The 18,882-nt window shown below is 36.7% G+C and overlaps 1 protein-coding gene across 18 annotated transcripts in view; it reads right to left on the reverse strand.

The window, feature by feature from the left end:
• Positions 1-18,882, reverse strand: part of CCDC91 (coiled-coil domain containing 91) — a 406,785-nt gene that overhangs the window by 90,551 nt on the left and 297,352 nt on the right. The window contains exon 12 of one of the 18 annotated variants that reach the window (XR_003437762.1): positions 14,993-15,099. The exons of the other annotated variants lie outside the window; for them this stretch is intronic. The gene's annotated coding sequence lies outside the window, so the exon portion shown is untranslated. The remainder of the gene's footprint in view (positions 1-14,992; positions 15,100-18,882) is intronic. 18 annotated transcript variants of the gene reach the window in all.

Genomic DNA, 18,882 nt, shown 5'->3' on the forward strand with positions numbered 1-18,882 from the left:
TATCAAAGATTTTTCTAGGGCAATAGTGCACTTAATTTTTGTTTCTATACATGACGTATGCATATTATCTAATTATGTATTATTTTAAAAGTTGCACGTAGTTGTGGAAATGTACCTTAGAAAATGAGTGTCTGAATCATAAGTCAAGTCAAGCGCTGAATGCACTTCCTGTGCATCAACAGTTAAAAAAATGAAGTGAGACTTCTATTCCTACATGAATTTATGAGCTCACACTACAGCTCAATCAGTGCTTTTCACACATTGATCCAACTGCAAATGGAATTTCCACATTTCAAAATCCATTCACTGGGCAACTGAGGAGCTTTCATCTAACTTTCAATTGGAAATAATTAATCTGCATTGTAATGATATGCTAAATGGAAAATATTAATAGAAGAACCTGATTCTATAGATGCTTCTCAGCTAATAAATATGCTCAATTAAAATCATATGCTCATTGACAGATATCAACATTTGCCAGTACCTATTTGTGTGAAAGACATTCTTAAAGATGAAATATGTAGTCTCATTACATATTAGCATTAATAAATGAGTATTTGTAACCATTTTTGATGATAGGAATACTTAATTGAACCACAATTAAGCAAAATGTTATCCTCCCCAAAGAGAATTCTATTCTTCTCACTAGTAGAGCTACACTATGAAAAATTATCCTTATTATCAATACTACATTTTGAATTTCATCAATAAAAAAAATTTGTGAATATCTGCTTTTTCTTGGGTTAACATAAACTCCTACATAATAGTATCAATTAAACCTCTTGGCCCATAAATGCCTGAAATATTTAATATCTGGCCCTTTACACAAAAATCTTGCCAATCCCTGATTTAGCTCATAATTCTGTAAGTTGGCAATCTGAGCTGGGTTCAGCTGGACAGTTCTTTTGGTCTTGCCTGGGCTCTCCCATGTATCTGCAATCAACTGCTGGGTCTGATGTGGCCACTACTTCTAGGATGGCCTACGGTAGGATGGCTTGTTTCTCCTTCCTGTGGGCTCCCAGCTCCTGCAGACTAGCTCGGGATTTTTCACATAGCAGCTGGACAGAATTGTAAAAGAAGAGTGAAAGGTCTTTTAAGGTCTCTTAGATATGGGCTCAGAAATGATACAATGTTACTACTGCCACATTATATTGGCCTAAGCGAGTATGTATTAAACATTAACTCCAAAATTCTTATCTAATTGTCTATCTTCTCAATATATTCAAAGGTATCAGGCATTCTATTATGTTTATTTTCTTGGAGACGAATCTCGTGGACATATCTCCAACCTGGATTGGTTGTTCTCTAGGTCTGCTACATAGCTGTCTATTCTGGGATTTCCCTCAGTCATTTTTCTAGGGGTTTCGCTACATCTCTCTTGAGCTGTTATCGTCAGCTTTCTAGATACCACTGGATCCTTTTTTCTTGGTTTACTTCTTTGTTTTGATAGAGTACCTACTCCAGGAGATTCCTGAGAAAAGGCACATGAGAACTGTTTTGGTATCTCCTTTGTCTTGAAAATGCTTTCATTCTACCCTCACACTTAATTTATAGTTTGGCTAAGTGTGAATTTCTAGGTTGGAATTCTGTTCAGTTTTCAAGGTTATTGAGGAGTCTGATTACATTCTGATTCCCCATCATTTGCACAAAATTTTTCTCTCTTATGAGAACATTTGTTAATTTTCTTTACCTTTGTTTTTCAAAAATTTAACAACAAACTTAGTTACAGGCCTACCTAGAAACTCATATCTTACAATCTAGAAAATCATGTCTTTCAGTTCTGCAAGATTTACTTTAATACTACTACTATTATTATTATATTGTTTCCTGCATTCTATTATCTGCTTTTTTTTAATTATTATTTCTCAAAATCCTATTATTCAGCTAATGAACCTCCTGAACTGACTGCCATATTTTCTGGTCTTTTCACTCCTATTTTCCATTTCTTCAATGGAATAAAATTTTTAATACAATTTTTATATTTTAATAAAATTTTTATACAATTTTCCCTGGAAGACTTCTATCACTTCATCTTCTGACGCTTGTTGTTTTTTTAAACATTCTACTGTATTTTGTTTCTAATCCTTTTATTTGACTTAAAAAAAAAGCATCCTCTTCTCATAGATGCAAAATCTCTTACTCTTGAGGAAATTAATAAGTTTTTTAAACTCTTCATATATCCATAGAATGTTTTATGTTCTGCTTTTCATGGGAAATTACCTGTTCATACTTGACTATTTGCTCATGTTTAAAGAGTAGAGTACTAAAATGCTGAGTAACATCTCTGTGCTTGCAGTTGTGGTTTATGGACTGTGATCTTAATAGCAGAGCAATCTGGCTGGGTTGTTTCCTTGGGGCAATTTCTGATACCAATACATTTAAGTCTTTTATCTTGGGCTGACTAGATTCCTCAGAAAAGAATCTTCCAATTTCCTGTCTGGTTGTCAGCATTCTGAGAGCTGTGATGGGAAAAATGGCTAAGGTTCTCAATAAGCAGCTTGAACCTTTTCACCCCATTTCATTACAGCATCTATACCTTCAGCTGTGCTTGGTGATCCCTGGTCTAGAGACCCTCTATTTCTCTCTTTTTCTTCCAGAGAACTAATCCCAGTTTTCTGCCAGAATTGGCAGAGAGTAAGTGGGGATCTAACTGTTTATTAAACAGACTTCCAAACTTTCCTTCTATTCGAAGCTTCATCTTCATTTTCACTTCTAGAGATATCTGGTGACACCAATGAGTAAGCCTTTGGGAGTTTCTACAATGTACACTGTATACTGTATGTTGGTCTTCTCAGTCATCTCCACTTCTCATTTAGGGCTCCATTTCAGAGTTTTTATTTCAGTGAGGTTTTAGAAGGGAGTAGGTAAAACTGCTCTTTTTAACTAGATATGTGTTAGAAAAAATTATGAAACTTTTTTACTTTGAAATAATTTTAGATTTACCGAAAACTTGCAATGATAGTAAAAGGGTTTTCATATTCCCTTAATCCAGCTTCTTCTATTAACATCTTACATAATTACGGTACATTTATCAAGCTAAGAAATAGTATCATACAGTAATATTAAACAGATTACAGATTTTATTTGTATTACATCAGTTTTTCCAATAATGCCTTTTTTCTGTTCCATGATTAAACCAGGGTAGAACATTGCATTCAGACATCATGTCTCGTTAGTCTCCTCCAATCTGTGGTAGTTTCTCAGTCTTCCTTATTATATTGACACTGTTGAAGAATACTTTTCAGGTATTTTGAAGAAATTTGGATTTGCCTTTTCTTTTCCCTTATGATTAGACTGGGGTTATGAATTTTGGAGAAGAATACCATAAAGGTGAAGAATGCCTCTCATTGTATCATATCAGGGGCAACATGGCATTAAACATAATTTATCACTGGCAATGTTAACTTTGGTCATTTGGTTAAAGGGCTATCTGCCAGGTGTCTCTAACATAAAGCTAACATTTTTTCCCTTTCTATAATCTGTTCATTAGATATGAACAACTAAGTCCAGTCAACACTCAAGGGGAGGGAAACTGGACTCCATCTACTGGGAGGGGAGTATTTACATTTATTTTTTAGAGAAAAATGAATATTTTTAAACTACAGATACAGTTTCTTCTGCAGCTACAGAACTATTTAGCATTTCTAATTCTTCTTGCATCAGTTCTGGGATTTATATTTTTCTTGGTACTCTTTCATTTCATCTAAGCTTTACAGTTGATTGGTATTGTTATTTATATTGCTATATCATCGCTAAAATTTTTATAGGATCTACATTATCCTAAATAAAGATTCATCCTTCTGATAATGTTCATTAATAACATTCCTCTTTCGTCCATTAATCTTGTGAAAGATTTGTGAATTTTATGTCTTTAAAAAATGACAGTTTAGTATTTGTAAACTTTCTAATCTATGTCATGAATTTCTGTCATAACCTTTATTATTGTTTTCCTTCTATCTTCTTTGGATTATTCTATTCTTTCTTATCTAACTTCCTTAATAAATTGGAAGTGTTATTAGCTCATTATTTTGCAGTCTTTTCTACTTTCTAATTTAAATATTTAAGGCTATGATTTTCCTCTGAAGTAACACTATAGATGCTTCTCACAGCTTTTTAAGTAAATAGCTATTTTATAAATGACTGCAATCTTTTTCCTTTGTGCTTAGCTTTCTTTATAAATTTCATACACAGTGAAATGCACAAACTTTAAGTGTATCACTCAGTGGATATTTACATACATATACACCCATTTACTCACTACCCAGATCAAGAAAAAGAACAATTAAATGCCACAGAAAGTTCTCTCATGCTTCTCCCCATCATAGACAACCACTATTGTAATTTCTATCCCCATAGGTTACTTTTTCTTGTTCTTAAAGGTCATAAAATTTGAATCACACCATATTTATGCTTTTGTGACCAAATTTTATTCAACACAAAATTTTTGAGATTCATCCATATTGTAGAATGTATCATTAGTTTGTCTTTTAATTTTGGTGTAGTGTTCCAAACAATACACCACAATTTATTCATCCATTCCACCAATAACGGATATTTGGAGAGTTTCCGTTTGGGATTATTATGAAGAAAGCTCATTTTATCATTCCTTTACACATCTTTTAGTGGGCATAAGCATTAATTTCTGTTGAGTGCGTACATAATTGTGGAAATGGTGGGTGCCAGAGTATACATGTGTTGAGCTACTTAGTAAATACGGCCACACACTTTTAAAAAGTAGGCAAATTTACACTCCCACCAAAAAAGCACTAGAGGTCCAACTGATCCACATCATTGTCAGTACTTGGTATTTTGTCAGTCCCTTTAATTATATCCATACCCAGGCATATGGATATCTCTTTTGATTTTAATTCATATTTCTAGCATAAATAATGATATTGAACACCTTTTCATATGCTTATTGGCCTTTTTTACATGTTGTTTTGTAAGGGCCCTTATTCCTAGGTTGTGGCTTTATTCTAAAAAGTAATGCCTTTCAGGGATTCTCAAATGAAAGTCTTTGATTTATCAAAACACTTCTACCTTTGCAAGACTTAACTTACAACCCTTACTTCCCCAAAGTACCTGGTCAGCTCTTTAGCCTCTCAGCTGTTCTTTTTTGTTGCTGGATTTTAAGAGTCTTGCACTCTGCATATGCAATTTAGGATTTGGCCAAGGACTTGGGGGTAATTTGAACACAGATTTTTGTTGTTCTGAGAGTTTGTTCTGAAAATATGCCTCTTGGCAGGCATGAACTCTGCCTCCTGCCTCGTCGGCGCTGTAAGACTTTTTATGCTTTTGAGTTTTAATTTTGCATGCTGCCAAGTAGAAAACGCTTTTAAGACTGAATGCAGGGAGGAGCTTAAAGATGGCGGAAGAGTAAGACGCGGAGATCACCTTCCTCTCCCCAAATACATCAGAAAAGTATCTACATCTGGAACAGCTCCTACAGAACACCTACTGAACGCTGGCAGAAGACCTCAGACCTCCCAAAAGGCAAGAAACTCCCCACGTACCTGGGTAGGGCAAAAGAAAAAAGAGACAAAATAATAGGGACGGGACCTGCACCAGTGGGAGGGAGCTGTGAAGGAGGGAAGGTCTCCACACACTAGGAAGCCACTTCACGGGCAGAGGCTGCGGGTGGCAGAAGGGGAAAGCTTCAGAGCCATGGAGGAGAGCGCAGCAAGAGGGGTGTGGAGGGCAAAGCGGAGAGATGCCCGCACAGAGGATCGGTGTCGACCGGCACTCACCAGCCCGAGAGACTTGTCTGCTCACGCGCCAGGGCGGGCGGGGCTGGGAGCTGAGGCTCGGGCTTCGGTCGGATCGCAGGGAGAGGACTGGCGGCGTGAACACAGCCTGAAGGGGGATAGCGCACCACGGCTACCCGGGAGGGAGTCCGGGAAAAAGTACGGAGCTGCCGAAGAGACAAGAGACTTTTTCTTGCCTCTTTGTTTCCTGTTGCGCGAGGAGAGGGTATTAAGAGCGCTGCTTAAAGGAGCTCCAGAGACGGGCGCGAGCCGCGGCTATCAGCGCGGACCCCAGAGACGGGCATGAAATGCTGAGGCTGCTGCTGCCGCCACCAAGAAGCCTGTGTGCGAGCACAGGTCACTGTCCACACCTCCCCTCTCAGGAGCCTGGGCAGCCCGTCATAGCCAGGGTCCCCTGATCCAGGGACAACCTCCCCGGGAGAACACACAGCGCGCCTCAGGCTGGTGCAATGTCATGCTGGCCTCTGCCGCCGCAGGCTCACCCTGCATCTGTACCCCTCCCTCCCACCGGCCTGAGTGAGCCAGAGCCCCAGAAGCAGCTGCTCCTTTAACCCCGTCCTATCTGAGCGAAGAACAGACGCCCTGAGGCGACCTACACGCAGAGGCGGGTCCAAATCCAAAGCTGAACCCCGGGAGCTGTGCCAACAAAGAAGAGAAATGGAAATCTCTCCCAGCAGCCTCAGGGGCAGCGGATTAAATCTCCACAATCAGCTTGATGTACCTGCATCTGTGGAACACCAGAATAGGACAACGAAATATCCCAAATTGAGGAGGTGGACTTTGGGAGCAAAGATATATATATTTTTTTTCCGTTTTTCTCTTTTGGTGAGTGTGTATGTGTATGCTTCTGTGTGTGATTTTGTCTGTATAGCTTTGCTTTTACCATTTGTCCTAGGGTCCTGTCTGTACGCTTTTCTTTTTTTTTACTTTTTAAAATTATTTATTTTAATTATTTTAATTTTACTTTATTTTCTTTTTTTAACATCTTTATTGAGGTATAATTGCTTTACATTGTTGTGTTACTTGCTGCTGTATAACAAAATGAATCAGCTATATGTATACATATATCCCCATATCCCCTCCTTCTTGGGTCTCCCTCCCACCCTCCTTATCCCACCCCTCTAGGTGGTCACAAAGCACCGAGCTGATCTCCCTATGCTATGCAACTGTTTCCCACTAGCTATCTATTTTACATTTGGTAGTGTACATATGTCAATGCTACTCTCTCACTTCATCCCAGATTACTCTTCCCTGCCCCGTGTCCTCAAGTCCATTCTCTAAGTCTGTGTCTTTATTCCAGTCCTGCCTTAGGTTCATCAGAATCATTTTTTTTTTAGATTCCATATACATGTGTTAGCATACGGTATCTGTTTTTCTCTTTCTGACTTACTTCACTCTGTATGACAGACGCTAGGTCCATCCACCTCACTACAAATAACTCATTTTCGTTTCTTTTTAAGGCTGAGTAATACTCCATTATATATATGTGCCACATCTCTATCCATTCATCTGTCGATGGACACTTATTTTATTTTATCCTTTCTTTCTTTCTTTCTCTTTCTTCCTTCTTCCTTCCTTCCTTCCTACCTTCCTTTCTTTCCTTCTATTTTTTCTCTCGTTTATTCTGAGCTGTGTGGAAGAAAAGCACTTGGTGCTCCAGCCAGGCATCAGGGTTGTGCCTCTGAGGTGGGAGAGCCAAGTTCAGGACACTGGTCCACAAGAGACCTCCCAGCTCTACGTAATATAAAATGGCAAAAATCTCCCAGAGATCTCCAACTCAATGCCAAGACCCAGCTTCACTCAATGACAGCAAGCTACAGTGCATGACACCCTATGCCAAACAACTAGCAAGACAGGAACACAACCCCATCCATTATCAGAGAGGTTGCCGAAAATCATAAGAAGGCCACAGACACTCCAAAACACACCACCACACATGGACCTGCCCACCAGAAAGACAAGATCCAGCCTCATGCAACAGGACAGAGGCACTAGTCCCCTCCACCAGGAAGCCTACACAACTCAATGAACCAACCTTAGCCACTGGGGACGGACACCAAAAACAATGGGAACTACGAACCTGCAGCCTGCAAAAAGGAGACCCCAAACACAGTAAGTTAAGCAAAATGAGTAGACAAGAGAAACACACAGCAGATGAAGGAGCAAGGTAAAACCCACGAGACCTAACAAATGAAGAGGATATAGGCAGTCTACCTGAAAAAGAATTCAGAATAATGACAGTAAAGATGATCCAAAATCTTGGAAATAGAATGGAGAAAATTCAAGAAACATTTAACAAGGACCTAGAAGAACTAAAGAGCAAACAATCAATCATTAACAACACAATAAATGAAATTAAAAAACTCTAGAAGGGATCAATAGCAGAATAACTGAGGCAGAAGAACGGGTAAGTGACCTGGAAGATAAAAGAGTGGAAATAACTACTGCAGAGTAGAATACAGAAAAAAGAAAGCAAAGAACTGAGGACAGTCTCAGAGACCTCTGGGACAACATTAAAAGCACCACATTCGAATTATAGGGGTCCTAGAAGAAGAAGAGAAAAAGAAAGGGATGGAGAAAATATTTGAAGAGGTTATAGTTGAAAATTTCCCAAATATGGGAAAGGAAATAGTTAATCAAGTCCAGGAAGCACTGAGAGTCCCATACAGGATAAATCCAAGGAGAAACACAACAAGACACATATTAATCAAACTACCAAAAACTAAATACAAAGAAAAAATATTAAAAGCAGCAAGGGAAAAACAACATAACACACAAGGGAATTCCCATAAGGTTAGCAGCTGATCTTTCAGCAGAAACTCTGCAAGCCAGAAGGGAGTGGCAGGACATACTTAAAGTGATGAAGGAGAAAAACCTACAACCAAGATTACTCTACCCAGCAAGGATCTCATTCAGATTTGATGGAGAAATTAAAATCTTTACAGACAAGCAAAAGCTAAGAGAATTCAGCACCACCAAACCAGCTTTACAACAAATGCTAAAGGAACTTCTCTAGGCAGGAAAGACAAGAGAAGGAAAACACCTACAATAACAAACCCAAAACAATTAAGAAAATGGGAATAGGAACATACATATCAATAGCTACCTTAAGTGTAAGTGGATTAAATGCTCCAAAAGACACAGACTGGCTGAATGGATACAAAAACAAGACCCGTATAGATGCTGTCTAAAAGAGACGCACTTCAGACCTAGGGACACATACAGACTGAAAGTGAGGGGATGGAAAAAGATATTCCATGCAATAGGAAATCAAAAGAAAGCGGGAGTAGCAATTCTCATATCAGAGAAAATAGACTTTAAAATAAAGACTGTTAAAAGAGACAAAGAAGGACATTACATAATGATCAAGGGATCGATCCAAGAAGATATAACAATTGTAAATATTTATGCACCAAACATAGGAGCACCTCAATACATAAGGCAAATGCTAACAGCCATAAAAAGGAAAATCAAAAGTAACACAATCATGGTAGGGGACTTTAACACCCAACTTTCACAAATGGAGAGATCATCCAAAATGAAAATAAATAAGGAAACACAAGCTTTAAATGATACATTAAACAAGATGGACTTAATTGATATTTATAGGACATTCCACCAAAAACGACAGAATACACATTCTTCTCAAGTGCTCATGGAACATTCTCCAGGATAGATCATATCTGGGGTCACAAATCAAGCCTTGGTAAATTTAAGAAAATTGAAATCATATCAAGTATCTTTTCTGACTACAATGCTATAAGACTAGATATCAATTACAGGAAAAACTCTGTAAAAAACACAAACAAATGGAAGGTAAACAATACACAACTTAATAATCAAGAGATCACTGAAGAAATCGAACAGGAAATCAAAAAATACCTAGAAGCAAATGACAATGAAAACATGATGACCCAAAACCTACGGGATGCAACAAAAGCAGTTCTAAGAAGGAAGTTTATAGCAATTCAATCCTACCTGAAGAAACAAGAAACATCTCAAATAAACAACCTAACCTTACATCGAAAGCAGTTAGGGAAAAAAGAATAAAAAAAAATCCCAAAGTTAGCAGAACGAAAGAAATCATAAAGATCAGATCAGAAATAAATGAAAAAGAAATGAAAGAAACGATAGCAAAGATCAATAAAACTAAAAGCTGTTTCCTTGAGAAGATAAACAAAATTGATAAACCATTAGCCAGACTCATCAAGAAAAAAAGGGAGAAGACTCAAATCAATAAAATTAGAAATGAAAAAGGAGAAGTAACAACTGACACTGTAGAAATACAAAGGATCATGAGAGATTACTACAAGCAACTCTATGCCAATGAAAAGGACAACCTGGAAGAAATGGACAAATTCTTAGAAATGCACAACCTTCCGAGACTGAACCAGGAAGAAATAGAAAATATGAACAGACCAATCACAAGCACTGAAATTGAATCTGTGATTAAAAATCTTCCAAAAAACAAAAGCCCAGGACCAGATGGCTTCACAGGTGAATTCTATCAACATTTAGAGAAGAACTAACACCTATCCTTCTCCAACTCTTCCAAAATATAGGAGAGGGAGGAACACTCCCAAACTCATTCTACGAGGCCACCATCACCCTCATACCAAAACCATACAAAGATGTCACGAAGAAAGAAAACTACAGGCCAATATCACTGATGAACACAGATGCAAAAATCGTCAACAAAATACTAGCAAACAGAATCCAACAGCACATTAAAAGGATCATACACCATGATCAAGTGGGGTTTATCCCAGGAATTCAAGGTTTCTTCAGTATTTGCAAATCAATCAATGTGATACACCATATTAACAAATTGAAGGAGAAAAACCATAAGATCGTCTCAATCGATGCAGAGAAAGCTTTGAACAAAATTTAACACCCATTTATGATAAAAACCCTGCAGAAAGTAGGCAAAGAGGGAAATTTCCTCAACATAATAAAGGCCATATATGACAAAGCCACAGCCAACATCATCCTCAAAGTTGAAAAAATGAAACTATTTCCACTAAGATCAGGACCAAGACAAGGTTGCCCACTCTCACCACTATTATTCAACGTAGTTTTGAAAGTTTTAGCCACAGCAATCGGAGAAAAAAAAAGAAATAAAAGGAATCCAAATCGGAAAAGAAGAAGTAAAGCTGTCAGTGTTTGCAGATGACATGATACTATACATAAAGAATCCTAAAGATGCTACCAGAAAACTACTAGAGCTAATCAATGAATCTGGTAAAGTAGCAGGATACAAAATTAATGCACAGAAATTTCTAGCATTCCTATACACTAATGATGAAAAATCTGAAAGTGAAATTAAGAAAACACTCCCATTTACCATTGCAACAAAAAGAATAAAATATGTAGGAATAAACCTAACTAAGGAGACCAAAGACCTGTATGCAGAAAATTATAAGACACTGATGAAAAAAATTAAGGATGATACAAATAGATGGAGAGATATACCATGTTCTTGGACTGGAAGAATCAACATTGTGAAAATGACTCTACTACCCAAAGCAATCTACAGATTCAATGCAATCCCTATCAAACTATCACTGGCATTTTTCACAGAAGTGGAACAAAATTTGTATGGAAACACAAAAGACTCCGAATAACCAAAGAAATCTTGAGAAAGAACAATGGAGCTGGAGCAATCAAGCTCCCTGACTTCTGACTGTACTACAAAGCTACAGTAATCAAGACAGTATGGTACTGGCACAAAAACAGAAATACAGATCAATGGAACAGGATAGAAAGCCCAGAGATAGACCCATGCACATATGGCACCTTATCTTTGATAAAGGAGTAAAGAATATACAATGGAGAAAAGACAGCCTCTTCAATAAGTGGTGCTGGGAAAACTGGACAGGTACATGTAAAAAATTGGAACACTCCCTAACACCATACACAAAAATAAGCTCAAAATGGATTGAAGACCTAAATGTAAGGCCAGAAACTATCGAACTCTTAGAGGAAAACATAGGCAGAATACTCTATGACATAAATCACAGCAAGATCCTTTTTGACCCACCTCGTAGAGAAATGGAAATAAAAACAAAAATAAATAGGACCTAATGAAACTTAAAAGCTTTTACACAGCAAAGGAAACCATAAACAAGATGAAAAGACAACCCTCAGAATGGGAGAAAATAGTTGCAAACAAAGCAACTGACAAAGGATTAATCTTGAAAACATACAAGCAACTCATGCAGCTCAATATCAAAAAAACCACCCAATCCAAAAATGGGCAGAAGACCTAAATAGACATTTCTCCAAAGAAGATATACAGATTGCCAACAAACACATGAAAGAATGCTCAACATCATTACTCAACAGAGAAATGCAAATCAAAACTACAATGAGATATCATCTCACACCGGTAAGAATGGCCATCATCAAAAAATCTACAAACAATAAATGCTGGAGTGGGTGTGGAGAAAAGGGAACCCTCTTGCACTGTTGGTGGGAATGTAAATTGATACAGCCACTATGGAGAACAGTATGGAGGTTCCTTAAAAAACTAACAATAGAACTTACCATATGACCCAGCAATCCCACTACTGGGCATATACCGTGAGAAAACCATAATTCAAAAAGAGATATGTACCAAAATGTTCATTGCAGCTCTGTTTACAATAGCCAGGACACGGAAGCAACCTAATTGTCCATCAACAGATGAATGGATAAAGACGATGTGGCATATATATACAATGGAATATTACTCAGTCATAAAAAGAAAGGAAAATGAGTTATTTGTAGTGAGGTGGATGGACCCGAGTCTGTCATACAGAGTGACGTAAGTTCGAAGGAGAAAAACAAATACCGTATGCTAACACATATATATGGAATCTAAGAAAAAAAAAAAAAGGTCATGAAGATCCTAGGGGCAAGACGGGAATAAAGACACAGACTTCCTAAAGAATGGACTTCAGGATATGGGGAGGGGGAAGGGTAAGTTGTGATAAAGTGAGAGAGTAGCATGGACATACATACACTACCAAACGTACAGCAGATAGCTAGTGGGAAGCAGCCGCATAGCACAGGGAGATCAGCTCAGTGCTTTGTGACCACCTACCTAGAGGGGTGGGATAGGGAGGGTGGGAGGGAGGGAGACGCAAGAGGAAAGGTATGGGAACATATGTATATGTATAACTGATTCACTTTGTTTTAAAGCAGAAACTAACACGCCATTGTAAAGCAATTATACTCCAATAAAGATGTTAAAAAGAAAAAAAAAAAGACTGAATGCAAAGTTCGCCTCGCATGTTTCCATTTTCTCAAGCATTGTATCTCATCCAATCCCATCTACATTAATTGTTTTACAATGACAGTGCCTTCAGAATGTTACTTTATATATTTTGTGCCACGTTTATGGTTGGTTTTGGTGAAATAGTTCCATACGAGTTATGCTGTGATGAGAAGCTCCACTCAGTAAACTTTAAAGTCCAACATTATCTATTTCATTCCTAGATGCTATCTTTCATTCTTTTAAATATATATATGGTTGTTTTTTTCATCATCTCTTTTTCCTGACTCATATAAGAGATTTACAAATTAAAGACTGTTTTCCCCTATAAACCAGTCTATAAAATTTTAAATTCTACAGATTCTGATACATTTGTTCATGTTATCATTCAACATTTTTTTTCTCCTCTCATATAATACTTTGTTGTGGATGGTAATATCAGTGCACAAAGGATTCATTAAAAGTCTGTAGTAGTGTTGTAAAACAACTGATGCTGAAACTTGTGAAACACAGATATTAACATACATTAATGGATCTCAACTACACCTGATTAAGATATAATGTACAGTGGGATATAATGGTTCTCAATCACACCTGGGTTAGAAAAATGTACAGAATATAAAGCTGATAAAATAGAGGAAAACTAAAAATACTTAAATATTCTTAAATATATCCCACAAATATAATGTGAAAAGAATGGTGATTTACTATTTGAAAATGAAGTTATTAGTAATAAATGATATAACCAAGGAACTGTGGACTACTTAAACCTTGCTAGGTTGGTAAAATATGTTTTTTGTTTACTCACTATTATTCAGAACAGGATTACACCAAAAATGGTCAATTTTTGGTTGTCTTCCCCAGATACAGGGTTACTAAATTAGAGTTATCAGAATGAAATTTTATCAGTTACTAAAATTTCAAGCCTTAGAGACATATTTGATTTCATATCCTATTTCCAGTCACCAGGTTAAGTCTTCTTCCCTCCAAAATGTCTGTCTTTCCTTTGCCATTTCAACTGCTATCACTTGGGCTAGGCTGCCCTCTTTTTGCATGTCAAGTATTCCAGCAACTTCCAGAGAGTATTCTTAACTTCAGACTCTCCCGTGCTTCAGTGTATCACATTTAAGGCGGCCATGTTAATCTTCCGTATCAACGGCATTCTATTTCTGATAATATTAAATGTGAATTTGGCTATTTAACTTAAAGGTTCTCATAATCTGCTCAAGCATATCAACTCCATCTTTGTTTTATGTTGCCTTCCCAATAAACATATTCAAGTTTTGTCAAGTTGATGTCCACCATCCACTATGCTTATTTCCCTTCTTTGAGCATTCAAATGCCTCAACCAAATGTGCTTTGTCATAGCTCATTCTGCCTCACATTAGAATAATTTATGGATTTGACATATTCCCTAGTTTATTGTAAGATCTTTGAAGACAGTGACAAAGTCTCATTCATGTTTGTAACCTCTGCAGAAACGACCATTCTGTCATGCACGTAGTTGAGTATTCAATTTGCATTCCCTGGATATGCTATGCTGCCACCTTGGAAGGATTTCCCCTTTTCCTTCTCCTCTGATAACCATGCCTACTCCTCCTTCTGCACAATTCAGTTTAAGCATCATCATCTCTAGGAGGCTTCCGTTAAATGGTCCAGATCTTCCACATCTCCTCACAGAGTGGGTGGATCTAGTACCCTTTGTTTGTGCTTTCAAAGACCACTCTATATTTTATCTCTCAAAGTATTCCAAAACTCAGAATTGTCGTAAGTACTTTGCTTGTCTATCTTACCAACTTGAGAGTCTTTTGAAATCAGGGATTATAATTATTACAGTTCATATTCTTTATGACTAGCACTCTAATATAGTATCTGGTACAGAGCAGAGATGCATAATTCATCATCAGTGAATGAGTGAATTTGTTTCTCCAATTCAAAGAAAATCTACTTAAGGGTAGGGGCTATAACTTACATTTCTTGTGTCCTCCAGAGCACCTGTATACGCACCAGGTTAAAGCTTCCCAGGCTTTCTCAGTTCATGATCCCTTGCTGTCTCAGTAATTTTTTTCATGTTGCTCTCTAGGCCAAAGGAAATATCTAAATTGTTCCATTTATTAATGGAACATACCTTTGTAGCCATTTGAAAAGGTACCACAAAATGGAAAGAAAAATACTTTTATTTCATTCTTAACCATAGTTACTTATTCATGGGAATTTTGTACATGCTAGGCATTGCACAGCTTCTTAAATATTGGCTTAAGATTGGACAATAACACTTCCATTTCCTATTCCACATTGATAATTGCATCGCACTTGCTTTTTATCACAGCAATCCCCAAAATCCAAGTTCACTAAAATATGATATAATAGAAAGGGATATAAGACAAATTAGTATTGACAAGCTAGTAGTTTACCTGGTTTCCAAGAGATCTCAAGCATCTCTATGTTGCCCTCTAATATTTAAAAGATCCTGCAGCTTCTTGTGAGGTCACTGCAGCCCAGGGCACCCTGATGTAGTTTAGAAACTGAAGTAATTACAGCAACTATCCATTCACTCACTGTTTATTATGCATGGTATTATGCTAGGTGTTAAAACTACAAAGGTGATTAAGATGGTGGTAATAATAACAGTAATAAAAACAGTATTGACAACAGTAGTGGTCATCTCAGTTACAACACATCCTACGTTTCAGGCAATATGCTAAGTTAAATGAATTTATGTTGGGTTATAAACTCATTAATAGTACTTAAAATTAAAGATTCCATGACCTAATAGAAATCTGTGTGAAGGACAGCAGAGTTAAGCAAAATATAATATAAATGGTATTAAAAATAAAAAAAGCAATGATATTTGGTGTTTAAAGTAACAAAACCTATGTGTATTTTCACTTAATCCCCAGAACCATTTTGAAAGGCAGGTATACCCTGAGGTTTAAAGCAGTAAAGCTACTTAACTAATATTATACGTTTAAAAAGTGGTAATGTAAAAATTTTAAATATATTTTAAAGAGATTTTACAGTAATTATTTCTGAAAGAGAACTTTCAATGATTAAATGAAAAGAATGGTAGATTTGGGGCATGTTAGTAACTGGGTATAATTCTGCGGGGCTGGTAATTAACATGTACCTATGATGACACGGGAATAGAGAGATCCTCGAACAAAAAAATGACAGTAGAAATTACATTCTCAATACCTAAATTCTTCAATCTCCTACCTAATCCATTCTCCACAGTCCTGGGTAAAAATGATATACTTTTTGCTCGATAACTTGTGATTTGATGATTTTATATTGTACTGAGCAATTTAAAATTGTTCACCTATTTCTTCTAATCTGTCCCTCTTCAAATAAATAGAAAACAATATCTCTTCATGGCACCCCTTCAAATACATGAGGAATGTTGCCATATCTTTATTCTTCTCTTCTCTGAACTAAATACTCCAATTCCTTCAAAAGTATATGGCAAGGTTTCCTGCTCTGTCACTGGCTTGACCACAATACTACCTAATATCTACGATATTTTATAGTGTCTAAAGCTGTTTTACAAATCTATCTCAGTTTATATTCTTTTTTAAAAACATGTTTCTAAGGGCCTCACAACAACTCTATAAAGCAGGTATTATTAATCCTACTTTTACAATGGGATTGGAGGAAATGGAGCATCATCCATTTTAAAAAATTGGTCAAGGTTACACGAGTCACAAGCTAGGACTCAAATCTAACCCCATTTACTACTTAGCACATTTATTTGGCAATCAGTTAAAATTAGTTCAATCACAGGTAACAGAAAATTCAGCACAGACTGTCTTTAAAAATAACTCACACCCTCACATAGAAAAACATAAAAGAACTAAGAGTAGGCTTCACTTAGGGTTCAAGCAATGTGATGGGGATCTCTTCCTCTCTAGCTCTGCCTTTGGTATTGGCTCCGTTTTCACAAAAGCTCTACACATATGGTCCCAAGATGGTTACTTGGATTTATGCATGGTATTATGCTAGGTGTTAAGACTACAAAGGTGAACAGTTCCAAGGATTTTCTCATTTTCTTACTGTGAATGAGAGTGCTTAAGTACCTGAGAATCCAAGTCCCAAATGGAGTCTTATAGGCTTGACTCAGAATATGTGTGAATTCCTGGAACATTCTAACATGGATGGAATATAATGGAATATGATCGTTAGCCTAAGTAAATAAGGACTTATTCCTAGATTAGAAGGTAGGTTAAATCTCACCTAAAACACATGGCTAAGAAATAAAAAAGTATCACTCTGGGAAGAGAAGAAGAGATGCTGAGGAAGCATTAATAAATGTCTAGGTTAGTCCCATTCTGATTTGGAAATGTCTCTCTTAAAACTGAGTATATGAAACTGAATGTGATGTTTCCAACTGACCAGTGAAAGAGAGTGTACTTTACTGTGACCAATAAATTCTACTACTACTCATACAGCAACTCATCACTACCTTACAACAAATCCATACTAGTTGCTCAAAGTAAACAATTCTCTGAAGCTGAAATTAATTATCTTTTTTTTTGCCCAGATTACTTTGTATTTCATTCAATATCTATACTAGTAAGAATCATCTCAGTTTGACACCCAGCAGACAATCTAATGCATACTTTTTAAAAAGGAATCATAACATCCAAAGCATTAATTTTGGTGACCCTCCTTTTGGTAATATGTTCCATTTAAAAGCAACCAAAACTCCTAAGAGAGCTAAATTGTGTTGTTGAAGATCAAGTTCTTTTTTTTAAAGATTACCGTGTCTCCTTAAAACAGTGCTGGTCCAGCACCATTTTATAATCTATTGTGGCTTGTTCAAGACTCATTTCCTGCTTTTAAAGTGCTTATAATCTAGTAGAGAAGACAAAGAAGCAGATTCTTTCAATATAATATGGCTAGGCAGCGTACAGTTAAATACTGAATGCCAGTGAAGAAGAAAGAACACTTGATTTAATCTGAGAAGTGGACAGAGAAGTTTTCTGAATTAACAAAAAAGGCTGTTATTAAACACGAGAGGGTTTAATGGAAAGCAATGGCATTCTAGGCTGAAGGCACAGTATGACTAAAAGCCCAGTACCATAAATAGCCTGGTACGTGTACCAGCAGTATGGTACAAAAAGCATGAAGGGTGAAGCAGAGTGGCAGAACATGAGCTGGAGAGGTAGAGACCAGGTCACAGATTTATATTTTATGTTCTGAAAGGTATGTAGATCACACTAAGTAGCTTTAATATCCTATAGGCTATGAGGAGGCACTGACATTATTTATTGCAATTTGAAAGGGAAAAACTGGAAGCAAAGACATCTATGTAAGAGGTCAAGGTAAGCAATAAGAACCCTAATTAAGACAATGATAGCAGGTAGGAAGGAAGTGTATATGTTTAAGGATTATTTAACAGGTAAAATGGGAAGGCTTTAGTAATTTAAAAGCTATGAAAATGGGGACGAGAGAGGAAGAGTCTAGGAGGAATTCGTTCTCTGGGCTGGGTAACTTGGTAGATGGCTATGAATGAAATAGGAAATGTAACAGGAGGAAAAAGTCTTGAGAGATAAGTTGATGTACTATTGTGCATTTGTCCCTAGATACAATACTGTTGACAATTAAAATTCTAAGATTCTACCTATACTTAACTAGGTTACTATCAAAATTCAGTACATAAAAATTTTAAACTAATGAATCAAAATGAAATAAGTCAATACAGAAAAATTATTTCAGTGTTGTGAAACTATCTGGCCTGCTAAAATAGAAATGTTATTTCCTTTTTTAAAAGAAGGGTCAGGTGGCAATGCTAAATTTTTTAAAGAAAATTTAACCACTGATTGTAATGTCTGTGGCTTTTGGGGAAAACATAACCCCAAATTA

Source organism: Aethalodelphis obliquidens, unplaced genomic scaffold (genome assembly GCF_003676395.1).
Source record: "Aethalodelphis obliquidens isolate GAN/ISIS:26980383/991018 unplaced genomic scaffold, ASM367639v1 scaffold36, whole genome shotgun sequence".
NCBI classification, from domain to species: domain Eukaryota; kingdom Metazoa; phylum Chordata; class Mammalia; order Artiodactyla; family Delphinidae; genus Aethalodelphis; species Aethalodelphis obliquidens.